The sequence below is a fragment of the Tympanuchus pallidicinctus genome, unplaced genomic scaffold (assembly GCF_026119805.1).
Source record: "Tympanuchus pallidicinctus isolate F22 unplaced genomic scaffold, pur_lepc_1.0 scaffold8, whole genome shotgun sequence".
In the NCBI taxonomy this organism is placed as follows: domain Eukaryota; kingdom Metazoa; phylum Chordata; class Aves; order Galliformes; family Phasianidae; genus Tympanuchus; species Tympanuchus pallidicinctus.
In genome coordinates this window covers 19202955-19219852 of record NW_026294802.1, presented here as the reverse complement: position 1 = coordinate 19219852, position 16898 = coordinate 19202955, and the positions used below count along the sequence as shown (strand labels likewise).

The 16898-nt window shown below is 42.0% G+C and overlaps 1 protein-coding gene across 2 annotated transcripts in view; it reads right to left on the bottom strand.

Annotated features, from left to right (window-relative positions):
• The window catches only part of TMCC3 (transmembrane and coiled-coil domain family 3), a 123818-nt gene that overhangs the window by 51202 nt on the left and 55718 nt on the right, over positions 1-16898 (bottom strand). The window contains exon 1 of one of the 2 annotated variants that reach the window (XM_052667397.1): positions 766-868. The exons of the other annotated variant lie outside the window; for it this stretch is intronic. The gene's annotated coding sequence lies outside the window, so the exon portion shown is untranslated. Of the gene's footprint in view, positions 1-765; positions 869-16898 lie in introns of those variants that run through there. 2 annotated transcript variants of the gene reach the window in all.

Below are 16898 nucleotides of genomic sequence, written 5' to 3'. Positions count from 1 at the left end.
AAATTGAGTGCTCCAACTTTCCAATTCAGCTAACAAAGATTAATTATGACACGTAGGCTTTGAAATGTTTGCTATCAGGACTCATATTAGAAAGCATTAAGGCAATATATATACTCTAATAGCAGCATAAAATCACTAACAGCAACATGGCACATATCATGAGGGATTAAGCCTTGTAGTGAGCAGATACACAGAAGTCACGATGAGGTAAGGCAGCTTGTTAGCCAGCAGCTTTAGCTGAGGAGAAGGCATGCTGCACAAATGCATACAAACCAGTCAGCAGCAGCTGGTGCTGCACAGGCTGATAGGAAGGGAAAGCACACATCTCACCACTGCTCCAACACTCAACAGATCCACCAGTGTTCAGCACCTTAGACAAACAGGTGTGATACAACTAGGAAACAGAGCAGCGTAATCTTCACCAGCACTCACCAAAATCATGCATTTCTTCCCATGGAAGTTTGTTTTCTTTCTACACAAAATATTTCCTCATGTTTTCTGTCTTTTGAAAAAATGTATCACAAGCTTTTCACCATTTGAAAACTTACCAGAAAAGATACTCTTAATTAAGAGAGTGAGTTTTTTTCTAAGAGAAAAAAAAGCTACATTTTCCATGGTTATGACAAGTTCTCATTAACAAAACCTACAATTCCCAGCAGTTCTGTTCAGTGATGCTGAAACTCTAAGTATGGTTTGAGGATTTGCTCAAGCTGAAGGGAACCCTTCCGCCTTGGCTATGAGGCAAAGCAATTGTGGGCAACATACCTGCAGTACCACAGGATCTGCACAGCCAGCAGCAACGCACGGCTGCCAGCAGGCTCACCCTATATGTACCGTCCCATGCAGATATAGGCGGGCTGTGCAGGGCACCAGAGCTGCAGGAGGGTGCTCCCAGCAGCATGACGTCAGTGGCCCTGAAGCCGCAGGCACAGGATGGCACTGGGGCCATAAAGACAAACAGTCCATTATGGTTATGGAGCTGGAAGCAACCCATGCAGGCTGCCCTCAAGCAATAATACAGGTGGGGGTGTGTTTATGTCATGCTCTTAAGCTGCAACACAAAGCAATGACTGCCAGGGTGTGCCTGCCTCAGAATTAGTGTGTAGAACTGATCGAGTTGGTACCCTGTAATGCTACATACATGCATGATCATGGCAGAGAGATATACATCTAATGCTTGTGTTTGGTCTAATATTTTATTCTTGTGGTTGCACTGTAATTTGGATGCAGCATTGTTGAGCTGGTCAGGAAGCTGATACAGGTGACAACTACCTCTATTAAAAGAAAATACACTATTGGATAACGATAGAGAGAGGGATTTGTGTTACACAGCTCCTCATGCAGCAGGCCTGATTTGGCCGTGGGCAGGGAGATACCAAGGCCCCACAGAAGGCAGGAGTGAGGACTTTGATCAGAAATTCACGTTCTTAGTTGCCATGGGTTGTGTTGTGTCACAATATTTGTACCCAGACTCTTAACATCAACAAGCAAACTGATCTTTATGTGGATCTGTGGTCTTTACAGAGGTTAATTATCTTTGTGAAAGGTAAGGAATGAGGATGCAGATAAATGGTAAGCCAACTAACAACTATGTGTGGATAGCTGTAGGAGCACAGGCATGTCAAAACTGTTTTCCCCTTTCCTAAAAGAACTTCAAAAGTACTGAGCTTACATTACAGCCTTGGAAAGAAAACAAGCTTCACCCAAGCAAAAACCTAGCAGGAAGCATTGGAGTGACTCTGCCGGTGAACTTGAGATCAGCAATTATATCTGGAAAAGTCAGCTCTTGGGGACTGCAATGCCAGCTGCTGAAATTATGATGAGGGAGAGATGAAAACTAATAGGGCTGCCTGAAGGACCGAGGAAAATGCAAATGTGGCATTAGAACATCTGTGGAAATAAAGCGTCTGAGGTAATAGTTCAAACAATTATCTGATCTGCTAGGAAGGGAAAAACATCTATACACAACCAAAATAACTGACCCAGCGGGAAAACTATGCCCCAGTGTTCTCTAAGAATGTGTCATCTTCGGGGGATGCTTCACTAAATCTATCTGAATTTTCCTTGTGCTACTGGTATGGAAATTTCCTTTCATTATCTGAACTTTATCTGGTCAGTCCCTCAAACCATAATGTTTTTATTTTTCTAAGGCATCCCAGAGTAAAAAATAAGGGTACATCTGTACGCAACTCAGCTTCACTGATGCAGAAAATAAGTAGCTGAGCTCAACAAAACCAGCAGAGATATCTTGCATTCCTGTGTAGTGAATGTAGCAGAAAGCAAAGTAAACATCTAAGAGTTAAACAATATCCCTAAGCATATTAAAGTGAATACTTTTAAGTGAATCCTCTTAGGACGAGAATAAAAATAAACAGCTGCTAAGTAATGGCTCTCAGCAAGACTCTTCTACCCATCTATCAAAATCCTATAAGTGACTTACAACCAGAAGAGATTAGCAGACCCTAAAACATCAAATTGCATGCACATGGCTAGATTTTCAGCAGCTTGTTTGCACTGTGACAAACCTTGCTTTAATTTCACATCTCTTCTGCTAAAACTTCTTGCTGCAGCCCTCTTGTTTCCTTCTGTACTACTGGACCTGCACGCACCTACATGTGCAGCAAATGTGTGACGGTAACAACATGCACATCTGCATTTCCCTCACCCTTGGTTTGGTTTTTCCGTGTTAAGGACACAGCTTCTGAATTAGCACATGAACACCTGCTGCCAGGTCTGTACATCACACTGTAATTGCAGAAATAAGATGAATTACCAGACAGAAAAGTGTTAGAAGTTAAAAATATGTTGCTTAAGCTATCGTTTCTTTGCTCATTAGCTTTTACAGGCATATACATCAAAATATGCACATCATTTCTTCATGCCTCTCCAATGCTTCTGGCATTTTTTAGGCAGAGCAAGCAGTTTGGCTGTGGCACCGGGCAGCAAGCAGGGGAACACCCCAGTCACATCCTCCTATCGGTCTGCCATAAGCCTGAGCTGTTCTCAAGTGGTCACTGTGTTACATGAAGAATAAGTAACAAAATTGGGAAAGGCAAAGAAAGCAATTTGAGGAAGGATGTAGAAGTCTCAAAGAGATCCTAAAGAATAAGCAGGCTTTTTCTGCAGGGTATGTGTCGATTGTAAGGATTTCTGGGCTCATCTTTGTAATTGGGACAAAGCTGTTGACTTCTGAGACCATTACCAGTTTCCAGCAGCTAAGATCCTCTCAAATTTCTTCTGTTTTTGATGATAGGCTTTAGCTCAGTAAATGGTAGAGAACCATTAAAGTAGGGGAAAAATCAGCCCTGTAATTGGAACAAGTTTCTCATGGTCTGCAGAACCATTCAAATAAGATGCAGTGTCTGGAGCTGACTACAGCCCCGCTGGGGGCATGCAGTCAAACCTTACATGTCGTCACTTAAACTGGAAAGCAGGTCTTTTCACCACAAGTTCTGTGACACATGGCTACCTTTAATTGTTGGATAGAGTCTCCAGTCACACTTAATCATGCAAATCTATGTATCTCAAGCAAAATATGCAGAAATATATATATTTGTAGACACATATACAAATCAAAAGACAGAATATGCAATAAATTGTAGGATGTTAGGAAACAGAATTGTTTCCTAAATCACAAGTGTGAGATGCTCTATGAAAACTCGCAGTTCTAGCACTTAGCAGCTGCAGTGTTCTCTTACTAATAGGTGGGCTGCAAGCTGGCAGGCAGTCTCTCAGGAGGAGGGAAGAAATACATCACATCTCTTAGCTGGCTTTTCCTGATTCCATTTACTAGGATTTAATTGAATAAGTGCAGAAGAGCTGCCTAAAGTCCATGCATGTGACAGCAGTTTGTTGCTCATGAGAAATTTCAGAAATACGTCCCAAGTTTCTGCATGTATGTTTTCCCTCTGATACCAATCTAATGATAGTAGCCAAAGTGATTTTGTTCATTAGGGATTTGATCAGCAGATTGGTGTTGCTGCTTAGATATGTAGGGAGTCCTGCACATGAGAAGCCACGGTTCTGTTAGACTTCGTGGATCACAGCGCCTGCACTGCTCAGCACCGGCCCTTGCTGCAGCTGCTGCCCATAGGTGGGACATCCGTGGCAACGGGTGCTCAGAGCTAACTCTGTGCACTCACATTTCACAAAGACACTGACATATTCATGCAAGTACTTAGAAGAATGTGCCAACCTCATTAGATTATGAGGTACCTGAGAGAGAGAATGAAATCTCTCTGTTTTGCAGGCGTTCAAAATGTGCACATACAAGCTGTTGATTTAATTGATGGCCAATGCCTCTTCTGTGATGTTATTTCAAAGGCAAACTGATTTGTTGCTCATTTGGTAAGGGCTATAGCACACGAATCACTTGATAAAACTTAATCATCACTTGATAATCCGTTTGGTCTTTTTACTTCATCACTAATCTGTCTTTCCTTAAAAAAGAGCTGATAAGGAGTGAGGTGAGCCACCAACACAAACTCAAACAGGGAAAAAAATACAGCATTAGCTTTTAGACATGGCCCCAGCACTAACATTACTGCCCAGAGCCTGAAAGCCCCCTCCCCCCCCCGCTGCAAGTTGATTAATATTCAACTGTGCTTTTTCTGCATCCTTGGATTTTGTGGCTCGCTTGAAAGACTTAACACATACAGGACCCCCCATATACCAGCCTGAGGGTATTTTTAATTTATATATACATGTATATGTAAGCTGTTGTGCTTTAATACAGCACAGATAAAGATATACAAGCAGTATATAGATGACAGTGTTCCAAGAAAAGAAGCGCTCTGTGGCTCTCTCCCACTGGGTTCTGTGCTCTGTGCCAGCACAGAACGAATTTCAGCCCTCAGACAGTTTCCAAGTAATCTTATTTCTGTCATTCTCTCTGAAAGATGGGAGACAGTGAATGGATGCCTCAGATGAATTTGAAATAAATTGTAAGGGAGACAGATAGATGCTGTTAACTGAGTCTCCTCTGCTGCTGACGGCTGAAGCCTCAACTGTGTTCACGTGGAAAATTCTTGTCAGCACAGATGGCTTGTTTTGACCATGCTATGTCATTTAAATGTTATAACAATAACAGAAATTGGGTTATTTTGTGGCAGCAGCCACTTTTCAAGGGAAGCTAAAAGCAGGTGGGCACCAAGAAAGTCATAGCTAGCATTAAGCATGGCAGCAACACCCAGCAATCTACTGTGTAGGTGATGCTGCGAGACACGCGAGAGCTTGCCTGAGACAATCCACTGCATCTGTGAGCACACTGTAATGCAGTGGTACCAAGTTTTAAATCTGCCTGGGAGTGAAAGAATTCAATATAAAAACCTGCTTATGTATGTCAAGTTTTATCTTTAAATGTATATTGGTAACTCGGAGCCTAAGAAAGGCATCAACATCATGCAATGCAAGCACTCTTCATCATATGTGGCCTCCTGGCACCAGAGTAGCACACTGGCCCCTCACTCCCTTTACAGCCATTGCTCACCATATCCTTGGGGAGTAAACATGCAGGCATGTCCTACCCTGCCGTGTCTGCCACATGGCTGGCTCCTGAGGACAGGGGGATGGGACCAGCAGCTGAAGTTTGCTTTGAAGATCTCCAGGAAGCAGAGAAGAATGCCAGGTGAGGAGATGGCAAAAGCTAGGAGAGCTGGTGGCATTTGTTGTCTGACGCGCTCAGGGTGGAACAAGGATGGAGGGTACAGACAGCCTGTTGAACCAGCTGCTACCTCTGCCTCTGTGCATTCATCCCAAGAGTCAAAATAAAACACACAGCAAAAGAAACAGAAATCTGCAGTAACCTTGCAATCCCCAGGAGCATTCACAGATGCTTAAGGATGCCTGAAAATTTTTATGTAAACTGAAACATCTCTGTAGCCTGCAATGGGTCATTCACCTCACAGAAGTCTCAGCTCAGTTGAAAGCTGAAGACATTACTGAAACTGTGAACCAGAAACCATTTCTATCGATATTTATTTCCTCTGCTGCCGCTGTAAACACACTTGTCATTGCAGAAGGCACCACCATCAGCAGGCTCCCTCTATCCCACACTGGCCATAGGAACACTACTACAGGCCATGGTGTCCATCGGATAATGAAAACAGTTTAAGAAGGTGCCAGGTGGAGCACAGGAGAAGGAGCTGAGAGGCTAAGGTCAGATTAGCTCTGCCATGGGAAGAGGCTCAGAGGCCTGTGCCATGCCCCCTGACAAACATCACACACCATGGGCCACGCTCCACCCCTCTGTTAAGCTGGAGCAGGGCCAGAGCGAGCAAGCTGGCTGCCCAACAGCCCCATGCCCACTGTGGCCCAACACCAACCTCCACTCTGAAGGCTGCTGCAGCACAGGGTATCAACAAACCCAGGAACGGCACCACAGGAAGCAAAAATGGCACGATGTTACCCACAAATCCAGGAGCATACGCATGGAATCTGCCCATGTTGTGAAACTGAGGAACTGCACTATGTTTAGAACATTACTGCTGGCTGTAAACCACTGATCTGTATTGTCCAGCACAATTACCACAGGCTGGCCCCTACGTTCCTCAGAAACTAATTAACCTGTGCAGTCAAGTCTTAAGTTTTCTCACAACCTTTTTAAAATATCTTATTGAGAAAGAAAACACAAACAGAGATTTGAAGCATACACACAAAATAAAACCTTCAACTTCTCTGTTACCCAGTGCTTCCCTGCCCAGCACTTACACAAGAACAGCAAAGGCAGTATTTCTGAGCCTCTCCCTTTCTTTTTATGATCATTATACAACCAGATAATTAAGTTCAGCTGAGGTCATCATACTTTCATTGAGTTCCCAGTCTGACAATGGAAACCTGTGTCTGATATCTGGTTCACAGAAAGATTTTTAACCTTGTTTCCGCCCCCACTACTGTTATAAAACTCTAATCTGCGTTGGCTGCTTATTTTTCTTAACCTTTAGAGGCTGTAATTTTGTTCCTTTGCAAGCTTTAATGCTGCAAAGAAAGCAGGCATATGTTACTATATAGTTCAAACAACTTTGAATCAATAGTGAAAGACAAGATTGAAGTATACCAGTTCCAAGCTTAGTCTTAGATATAACTTTTCTGATATTTCACCAATGAATTCTACCAGCATGAAAGTTTCCTTAAAGGTCTGAACTATCTGAAGCTTCAGAGCAAAAGGAAATGAAAAGGAGCTATAAAATACTTGAATGAGAACAACACACCTTCTGCTGAGAGGACAGCAAGTCCAGTCACGTACAGTGAATCACAGCAATAAATCACAGCTGCGTGAAACTGCCATCACAGGCTTCTCTACAAGTGTGTGGGCAACAACATCAACAGATGTGGAATTCTGAGTTTCGGCTACAGGGAGAACTACCACTACCAACAAAGCAGTGCTGCAGAAGTCATTGCCCCACCTGTTCCTCCCAGAGCCTCAACAGCAGTGCTCATGGGGCTTCAATTTCACTTTACCCTGGCACTTAAATGTCTTTCAAATAACTTCAAATAATTTCAGATAACTCTCCAACGTTTTACACTGAGCCTGCTTCACCTTGTTCCTTTTAGTCTGTTAATTCAGGTGTGCAACAAACAGTTCCAGGTTTTGAGCTTGATTAGCTGAAGAGCCTTAATTAAAATGCCAGTTAAAATGATAGTGCAATTACAGGGATGTAAGCATTGACAGGTTTCCTTGAGCAATGGGCTTTTATAGCTAAAGGTAATGATTACATTTCTGCGGAAAAAAATCTTTATTCTGAACTACTGTCAGCCAGCAAAGTACTTGGAATGCTACATCAGGCTCCCCCAGAAAATAATAATCTGGATAAATGGTTCCTCTAGGGACAGCCAGAACTCCAAGCTGTATGTTGCTTCCTCACCTTGTGGAATTTAAGGAAAATGCCACCATAGACACTGGGCCATAAAGAGAGCCTTGATTTTTCTGTTCAGATAATGTTGTCTCATTTAATGCACAATATTTGTGCCAAATTTTAGTAGGTATTTAAATAACTTATCAAGTACCGATAACAATGCAGAAGAAATATTGCAGAAGAAAGCTGCAAACTAAAAAGTCTGCATTACTTTGCATCTGTGCAATTGTTTGCACACAGTACTTCAACTGTTTGCAACAGTACTTCTGTACTGTTGGCCTTTAACCAATACAGAGATACATCCAAGGCATCATCATGCAATGACTAAGTGAATTAGTAACTTCTGACACTTTAGATGTGTTGCTGTTCAAGGAGTGTATTCCAAAAGGCATTGAACAACCCATGTGAAACCATCAGTCCACTCATTGCTGGCCCTTGGCAGCATTGCTGCTTGTCCCATCACTTTGCCCTTGGCCACCTCATAAAACTGTACAGGTGTGGTTCTGCTTCCCATATACCATCAGTACTCACTTGCACCATGTGTTCATCTTGGAAGAGCACCCACGGGCTGGAATGTGAGCCCACCAACTCAGTTTACTGAGAGAATGCATTCATTTCAGACTCTCTCTCTCTCTCTCTCTTTCTCTATATATATGTATATAAAATAGGGAAATGTTGCAGTTTCTAAGGTCATCCATGAATCTGCCTAAGTTCAGCAGTGCTGGGAGCATAGAGAACCTGGCACTTCACATTTTGGAATCCAGGGTTAGAGACCACATCACTCCAGTTCTCAGTATCAGTAATACTACTCGCTGAATTGAAATTGCAGAAAATGCATTTGATGGTAAATTACTAATTAAAAGAAAAGGCATGTAGCTACAGCTACTGTGCTATTGCCACCTACAGGTATTCTTCTCTTCCTTAATTACAAAAAGTAACCAGGAAAACACACTGCCCTGACACTCTTCTCCAGTAAAAGCTGCTGTTTCCATCTAACTCACTGAAGATGCAACATCATCAACTCTCCAGCTATAGGCTACAATTGAACATCTACTGTCAAATTCAGTAAATTGCTCCTTAACCAAATGTGGAAAATCTTTGAAAAGTTAAGTGGAAAAAAGGGTAAAAATAAAACTTCTCTTTTGCTAGAGAAAAAGAAGGAAAAAAAAAGCCTCTCTTTCTAATTCGTAGTGATCAGATAGTGTCTCCATATTTAGGTAGCTCCCACTGGCAGTCAAGAACACTGCTGCAGCACCTTGCCAGCAGCAAGGCACACCAGCAGGGTGGCAGAAACCCTAAAGCTGAAGCTAGCTGCTGCTCTGCTCAATGAGGAACTGGAGGGCTGGGTAGCTTCAAGCCACAGCTCAGAACACCAAGTGCACAGCTGCTGCTGCGCCTGCCTTTGCTGCTTTGTCTAAGGGGGAGCAGCACTCTGTCTCTTTTTAAGAAAACACACAGCTGCATGGTGTGCGGTGCCATACAGAAGTGTGAGCAACCTCTGAAAATGCGGAACTTTCTTGTCTTCAGGTTGTTTTTTTTCTTTTTCCTTTCTCTTAAAAATAGGTAGTCCCATTCTCTAGTGGTGACTAAAGAGCTTGCTGAGGGAGAAATAGCTACCAATAAGTCAATCACAAAAGGTTTCTGAATGCAGTCCTTAAGCTTATCTGAATTCCTATCTTTGCTACCAGCGCTGTCATTTCCAGATATGCTTGCTATCTGCAAATGTCACAGGAAAAATAAAAGAAGCTGTGAGTGCTAGCTATTTTGTGAAAAGCTGAAGAAACCAAAAATATCAGCAGAAGTGCATAGTCGGAGTAATAGAGTAAAACGCTTGTGGCACATTTTGGTCTTATCATTAAGCACAGAACTGAAATGTGTTGAGAGAGCAAAGGCATCATGGCATGTGCAGATGGGCATGATAGCTGGAACAGCAGAGCTTGAAAACTAGAGAATATAGTTGTCTTGCTTTAGAAGGCCACTTTTAAAAAGTGGTTTTCACTGAAAGGAATTTCACTAAGGATCCAATTGTTACAGGGCTTCCTGGTTTTACATGAGTAGATAGGTGCCAGTGCTGACAGACAGGTGCTATTTGGAAGGATGGACTCTCAGCACACATAAGACTCTGCTTCAACTTCAGCTATAGCTGCCCCACACCATGTTAATATTCTGTATATTCACAACATTACCAGCAGAGCTAAATCATTGTGACTAACACCTCAGCTATATCTGAGGCTTGTAATTATTTCAGAGCCAGAGAGCCGTGATGTATCTATTCTGAAAACAGAATTAGTTAACATATGCACATATACAGAATGCAAATGATTGTCTTTCATATTAGTTAATCATTCCAGCCCAAATGCAGATATTCCTTTTGGCATGTCTTTTGTCATGTGTATGTGCATAAGAACAATTATGAGCTGACATATGAAACACAAACACCACTTAAACACCACATAGTGGATAATCCCAATTGGATGTGAAGCTCTATGAAGTAAGATACAAAATATATGTATTATTTATGTATATGCACCACCGATTCAACAAAGAAGCAAGCTCAGACTACACAAAGAAAAATTAAAGAAATTCCTTGCTGCAAGGACCTGTGCTTTCACCTGCATTCTCCAGTACTGTAATAGGGATGTTTCTTGTTATTTAGGCAGATAAAATCTTATCAACATGGCCTTCGTTCTTATGAGAGAAAAGTAGAACATTAACCTGTAACTCAGTTTCACTTCCATGTTTGCTCAAAAATATTAAGCATTTAACCTTCAAAATAATTTAATTATAGCTGTGAATCATAACCAACCCAGGCACTTGGAGCATGCACTCCTTCTGATCGAGAACTGATTTTTCAGAGATTGTGTCAGAGCTGTGTATTGGAATTATGTGTAATTACAGCCTTTTAGATACAACATTGCATGAGTCTAAGAGAGTTAGGAGCTTCAATCCTATCATCAAAATGTCTTAGGAATTTAAGGGCTGGATTTATAGAGATTCACAAATACAAAGCCATCATAAAGTACGTGTTTAATTCATTAGGCATTAAGGCTTTGGCTCATTAGTAGCGATAGCTCAGCTTAGAAGAATTGTCTGCTCCAATCACCTGCCCCTTTCGGATGCCATCCTCCCTCCTGGCAGAGCTAGTTCAGCATCTGGCAAGGGAAATGCCCTCTCACTCAAGTGTGTTCACACACCTTGGTATCAGTCTGGGTCCTTTCCAGTGCATCCAGATACAATTTAAGATGACGCATGACAGCTGTATGATTTGCCAAGCAATCCCTTCCACAGTGGCAGGAATCTCTGAAACAGAGCCGAGTGAAATACTCGGGGCCAGGGTCACTAACACAGCCTTCCCATAAGCTATCCCTGTTTGCAAGCTGAGGTCTCAGTGGCACTCAGATAGAAGCACAAGTTCAATTGCAATTAACAAGGACCTGCACTCTCTGGTTTCTATGTCATTGTCAAATATGAGAATTAATAACAGCTGAAGTAAAGTTCCCTTGACCTTGTCAGCCAATGCAGACATGACCTGCACTTCTAATTCACGGCTGTTTGTTTTACAGCAGGTCATAATTTTCATTAATAGCTAAGCTGCTGGCAGATTCCTTGACATTTTGGATGAAAGATCAATCTGGATTTAATAAAGTGATCAAGAGGAAAGAGGTTATAATTCTTTTTCTAAAAAGTCTTCCAAATCAAAGGCATTGTGCAGACTGACATCATGATAAGCAGCAGCTTATTGACACAGCAGTCCATTTGTTAATCAGGGTGACATAATGCAGCTCCTGTCTGGCAAGGCCAAACAGCGCTGCAGGTCCACCAGCAGGACACCAGCACAGCATCTTTTCAGCCAGAAGCTCAGGGTAGGCATATTGTAAAGAAATGTTTAAGTAAGGGGTGAGGGGACTTATATGGGTTTATTTTCAACTGTGGACAGACAGGTTCTGGTTTGATTAACAAGTGCAGCAGGCAGGACTAAAGACAATATAAGCAGTCAGATTCAGAGAGCAAAGCTCAGTGCTGCCTCTCCACTCCCCATGAGGAGCTGCAGCCACCATGAGATCTTCCCTCAGCTCTGGGCTGAGCTAACCAGTTTTGGAGTTTTGCGTTTCCTTTGTCTCTCTGACACACATGTACCGCTCCTGTCTCCACATTCATGCAAACTTCACACTGCTGAATAAATCATACATTTTGCTCCAGGCACATCTGATTGATTCCAGTACCACGGCAGGCACACTACCTTCTGTGCCACATCTCACAGTAGAAACATCAGCTAGCTTAAGCCCAGGCTGAACTGAAGAAGAGTGACAAAAAGATGACAGAAATTAAGACAACTCACCTTCAGGAAACCTGGGCCCAGGGCTGAGCTGCTTGGGCAGCTGACTGGAGGATAATGGAAGCCAAGGCTCTGTGCAAAGCCCAGTGGGCACAGTTGGAAAAACTGGTTTCAAAATGCTCAGGGTCAGGCCTCTGCCCCCTGCTTTAGAAGCTCACCTGGAAGCGCATGAACACACCATAAACCCAGAGCAAGAATCACACAGGCAGAGGGAGAGCATTTCAGCACAGCACAACCAATGCTGAGGCAGTGCTTAAATATATGCAAGGAGGAGATAACGGGAAACTGTTGAAAACTGTTTCTCAGATGATGTGTTTCCTCTGTGACCTCTCAAAAAGTGAACTTTTGCTGAACTAGTAACTGGCTTCACCAGTTACCAGCTCACCAGACTGAATCAATCCTATGTCACTCCAAGTAAATGAATACTTATCGAGAATGAAATTAGAAGTAAACACAGTGGATCTGTAGTTTCCAAAGCCTATAACATTCACACAGGAGTATACTGAGAACTTTTAAATTTAGCAACTGAAAAGAATTTTGTGCAAATGTTGTCTAAAATTGTGCATTTGAAGGTAGCAGCAAGATGCATTAGCACATAGTAAGGCATGAAATTGCCTCATAAAGGAAATTGCTTTTGAGAAACACAGTCATAAACATCACAGTGAAATTATAGATAATGATTGGTATTTTTGTGCTACTTCACAAAGCCTGCTCTGACACTTGTGCTGAGCAAATGAGTAATGAACTTGACTCCAACTAGTGAAAATGAAGTACTACGTTATCCTAGTTTGTCATGCCTTGGTACAAGCAGAGATGAAGTGTGTGCCATTTTGGGGTACATCTAAACTGACAAAGCTGGTCCCTTCTTCAGAAAAAGGCTCTTTGCAGCCTAAAGCATTGCAATACCTGCAATAGGTGAGCAACAGCCAACCAATTAATTTATCAAGTCTGTTCCCTACTGGTTGAAAAATTTTCCTGCTGAGTGTGACAGTGATTTTTTTTAACCTACACCTATTTACTAAGACCCTCATCCCTCAACTGCATGAAATGGGACAGTTGCTCCATCAAACAAAATGAGGACTTAAAGTGCAACTGTGATCAAAGGTTTGGGAACAAGTCTAGGAACATGTGAACAGTTTCAGCTGAGTCAGATGAGGTTGAACTTGAGTCACTCTCAAGAGCTCACATGTGGATCAGATGGGAGCAAATGGCAAATCAAGCACAGTTATAGCTGGAAAAAATATTCTCTATGTAGAGGTTATAATAAAGCTTGATTTGGTTTAGTTTGGGACAGTGGAGTTGTGATGGTGGAAAGTGCAATTAAATAATGCTTATTAGCCATTAACAAGCGCCTTACACCTGCAAAGAGCTCTTCAGTGGTTAGATACAGAGAGTCATTCTACACAATAGTCCTATGTCATATGCATTAGTCTCATTTTCTTGGCAATGGAAATTGAGGCCTTCAGATGAGATATCTCAAATTACAGTCAATTATCTTCTTTGCAGATGGCTTACCAATAGGCATGTGATGAGCCAACGAGAAAATTCAGCTGCAATTCTTTGAGCCTGTGACTTGGGCTCATCTTGTAAAAAATCCCTCACATGGTTAGGAAATGCAGGAAGAAACAAATTGATACATTTTCACTGAAGGCTGGAGACTTATCTGAAGTCAGCAAAGCAGCCTTTTGCAAATAGTGCTCGTAGGACTCCCAACCATATGTTAAAGCTCCCACACAAAGGAGTTCCCTTTATCTGAACTGCCAAAGAAAATGCAAATACATATGTAAAGTTCTGGAGAGCTGCAAGCCTACCTCAAACAACCCTATCTGATCCAATCTTCAGAAAAAGACAAATGGCTGCTGCAGGGTGACCAAGAGCTAAACTTTCCTTCAGCCTCTTTGAGCTGACAAATGCATGGGCTCACTCACAGCCTCCAGCTACTTTTCTGCCATGTGCTTGTGGTCTGCCAGTGCTAGAAGCAGACCTGACACCTGAGCAGCCCAATGTCACCTATGAAAGAATGCTCTCAGGCATGTAGAGCCCATCTGGCTCAGATCACCACAGGAAACTTCAACATAAATTATTCTAGTCATAAGTGAAATCTAAATTGCTAAAATGTCTGTTCCCATCAACCGGCCAATTGTCAGGATTCTTGAAATCAGGTATGGGGAGAAAGAGAAGCACATTCCTTCAACTGCATATAGTTATCACAGCCCCTTCCCAAGGTCTTTGTTTGATGAAGAGCATATCTATCTAGCATTTACCACTCCAGCAGAATAACGAGTCTCAGGGATGGTGCTTGCCCTTTACAAGAGCAAATCAAATACAATAAGAGAAATAACTAATTATCATCCCATTAAAACAGCAATAGTTACACAAATGTCATCAGCAGTGCTTAATTTTCAATAAAACACAGAGAAATCAATTTTTGCTAACTAAAGCTCACGAAAGTCAAAGATCTGTCTTATAACCAATGCATATGGGAATGGAGAATACTAATTCATTCAAGACATACAAAAAAAGAAAAAAAAATCCAAAAAAGAACAATTCAGGGATCTTCAATACTTTAAAATACCCAGAAAAAGTCAGGTCCTATTACTCTTACCAGCCTTGGTAGCCAGTGACAAAGTTCTACTGAGATTTGAGAACAGAGGTAATTTTGCCAGCCACATTAAAAAAGAAAACACGTGAATTATAACATCAAAAACTAAGTTACCTGTAGGAGGTTTGGTTCCTGTTTTTTCTCAAGGTACTCAGTTTTTGAGAAAAAATTGGCTTTCTTCAGCCTGACAGGACTCCCGCTGTCCTGCCAGATTCTCCCGTTTTCGCTTTGAAAATTTTTTAGTCTTCTGAAATCAGATTATGTTCTCCATGCTGCAGGATTCACATTGGGTTCAGGGAGAAATACATACAACTGACCACTTAGAAATTCCTCAAGGCACACACTAAATACGATACCTACTACAAATCTCAGCATAGGTCCAAATCGTCTCAGTTCCTCCATAGTGTTAAAGCTGTCATTGCCCTAGCCATCTAAGTCTTGCACATCTGATCAGAAACTTCAGGTGGAACAGAAGCAGGAGGGCTTGATGATCACCTCTTCTTCACAAGCCCTCTTTGCATGCGGCATGTGGTTTGTGCGTCCTGTCCTTGGCAACCTTCCTTCCAGCCTACCCACTTCCACCAGAGCCATGCAGCAGCTAGTGACAAGCACGCAGGCTGCTGATGGAGAGTCGCAGGAGCAGCACACACACGTGTATAAGCAAGAGAGCTGATACAAAGTGAAAGTATCATCGGGGGTGGGGAAATCAAGTTTTCTGTAGAGTCAACACATCTTGCTCTAAATATTCACTTCTCAGCTTCCCCCAGTTCCAGAAGAGAGCTCATGGCCTTTACATGGCTCGATGGATCGAAGAGCATGTGTACATCATAACCAAAATGCCTAAGCTACCAGACACTTGGTTGAGTTTTTTGTTTATTCTTTTAATAGATTTCACCACGTCTTAGCTTGGTTGATTGAAAGGAATATATTTGAGTGCTGTGTGCAAAGCTGACACCTTTCACTTGTTCACATCCAGAAAAAGGAAGTAAGACTGTAATACAAACTGAAAGGAAATGGTTTTATCACAGACGTGCTCTTTTGACAACTGCCTTTAGATTTCCCACAGGGTGGGAACACACCACACAACGTAACAGTACAGAAAAGGGTTTCAGCAAAGAGTCAGGATAAGTATCTCAACACAGTAATACTGTGTGGATCTTCAAGGACTAGATCTAGACTGCAGTTTATCAGCAAATACTATAATAGAGTCCTTGCACATAATTACACTGCTGAGTTTCTAATATATGCTATTCCTCATCCTTAGCCTAATGACTTTTCAGCAGAACAGAAGCAGATTCCAAAATGTGCGTCATTACGATGATGTACAAATCTTCCTTAGGATAAAATAATCACATTTTAAATCAGAGAAATATATTCTCAATTTACTTACATCATGATGGTAAAAATCAATATAGAACGTGATACAAACAGGTAGAAAATTAGATATTTCTGTTTCACTTTATTTCTGTAAAATACAAGAGTAATTTCTCTCTTGACATTTTCTCCAATCATTCTTTTATTTAGCCACTGCAGAGAAATTCCCCAGGGTTACCAGAACCCCTCTGTGCTGGATTACTTACTGGAGCCAGCTACAGAATCTTAGGGGGTTAGAATATATAACGGCAAACCACTACTGCTAATTTTAGGATTTGCTCCCATGCCCTTCTGCAGGCTGCAGTCACTTTGACAAACAGTTGGAAAGCGACTCTGGATGCAGTAAGGAGCTCTGTCTTGTAAACACTGCTTTTCTTACATTGCACAGTTGTTGATGAAGAGCAAGTAAATCCCTGCACAACCAACCAGATAGTAAATTCAAGTTATTACTTTATTTTCTTTTCAAGAACAGATTAACACTGCACCAGTGTCACAAGAGATACATCAGGTTGGACGGTGACCTTATCTGTCCTAAGAGTTCTCATGGTACATCACAAAAACAGGTAATGACCATCTCTCTACAGTACTGCTACACAGGAGCCAAACAATCAATTTTTGTCAGGGACTGAGTAGAACTGAGGAAGAGGCAGTTTCTACAGCTCCCCACCAAATACAGATGGCAATACAAAGGACATGGGCAAGCAGTGGCTGCGATCCTGCACAATCCTCCAAA